This window comes from Tupaia chinensis, unplaced genomic scaffold, assembly GCF_000334495.1.
Source record: "Tupaia chinensis unplaced genomic scaffold, TupChi_1.0 Scaffold150006_1, whole genome shotgun sequence".
Lineage (NCBI taxonomy): Eukaryota > Metazoa > Chordata > Mammalia > Scandentia > Tupaiidae > Tupaia > Tupaia belangeri.
The window spans coordinates 3,982,866-3,984,379 of NW_006209847.1; the positions used below are offsets into that span (position 1 = coordinate 3,982,866).

The 1,514-nt window shown below is 58.9% G+C and overlaps 1 protein-coding gene across 1 annotated transcript in view; it reads right to left on the reverse strand.

Annotated features, from left to right (window-relative positions):
- The window catches only part of MBD6 (methyl-CpG binding domain protein 6), a 9,302-nt gene extending 7,846 nt beyond the window's left edge, over window positions 1-1,456 (reverse strand). The window contains 2 exon segments of the mRNA XM_027769635.1: window positions 720-763; window positions 1,324-1,456. The gene's annotated coding sequence lies outside the window, so the exon portion shown is untranslated.
- Window positions 1,457-1,514: the final 58 nt, after the last annotated feature.

The window sequence follows — 1,514 nt, forward strand, 5'->3', positions numbered from 1 at the left end:
GGGCCCCCGCCCAGCGGATAGCGACGAGCCAACAGGAGGGGCCCCAGTGCGCATGCGGGAGCGCGCCTACCCCTCCCCCACAACCCCCCATTAATCCCCAAGAGAACAAACACCCCACGCGGCCCCCCCGCTCTCCGCGGAAGGATCTGTGCCTCTTCCCAGGCCACTGGTGGCCAATCCCAGCCCTCTGTGGGGAGGGCCCCTTCCAAAGCCACAGTCTGTTGGGGGAGCCAGGAATGTCCGGGAGGGGCCAGCCCCCAAAAGATGAAAGTCGCGACTTGCCCTGCCCCGCCCCAAAGGCTTCCCGGGTAGTGTTCTGGGACTTGACCTGCCTCCCCAGGTCAACATGTCACAACACGACCTCGGCCTGTCAAGTCACATGACCTCTGCCTGTCACTGACAACCTGGTCTGTCTGCAGGCCAGGAAAGACCATCTGGTCCAACCCACCCCGCCCCCATTTACAGAAGGGGAAATGGAGGTCTGGAGCAGCCGAGCAGGCTGGCCAAGGACCTGTCACTGCCACACCATCCAGTCACAACCGGCCTGTGACAGTTTCTACTTAGACAAACTGGCCGTCCCCTGAGGGCATGACAGGATATGTAACAGGCCACCACATGGCCTCTGTTTTCACATAGCATAAGAAAAATACTTTCCATTTTGCGTGGTGGTTTTTTACTTTTGTTCAAGTTGCGTCCAACTTCGTAGCTGTCTCATTTACCTTCACAACTCGTCATCTTCAGTTTACAAATAACGGTGGGCTCCCTGGGCGGGTGAGGGGGGACTGAGGCTAGACTCTGGGCTCCTCTCCCGGCAGCCCAGTCCAGGGCCGTCAGACGCTCAAGTGCCCGCACGCGTCCCAGGAAACGAGGCTCTACTGTAGGTCACGACCCCACACACCCAGGAGGCCTGGACCTGCGCCCGCCGCCCGCCGCCCGCCCACCGCCGGGGAGTCCTAGGACTTGCGACAGTGAAAAGGACGGGTCTTGGTCTTCAGTGAAGGCACAAGAGCACCACCGGGGGGAGTCAATGGGGAAACAGAATCGGGTCCCCTCAGCAAAGCACAAGAATCCTGGCATGCTGGACTTTTATCAGAAACTACCAAAGTCAAAGATGCTCTTATGAGAAGAGTGGGAAATGACTAGCAAGGGAATCCCAGTACCTAGGCCCCTTTCTGGGGAATGAGGGAGCTAAGAAGAGACTCTTAAAAATACTCGACATATCCATAATCCTGGTGGTTGGAAGCAAACTTTCAAAGGAGGGAGGTTCAAAAGGCCTATGGGTCCATTAACTGGGAGGGGCTAATGGAAATAGGAGTCCCTTACGGAGGCGGTAAATCGGGGGCTAATGCTAGGTGGGCGGAACAGCTCCTCGGGGAGACAAGCTGCAGTGAGGCTCCACTCAGCAGCGTAAGGGCGGCCACGGTTGATAGCCGTTGGGGCCGTTGAGTGCCGGGATCTGGCGCCCCGCCCTCTCCCCTCACCCCCACCCACCGCACCTCCCACCCCCCTCGTAG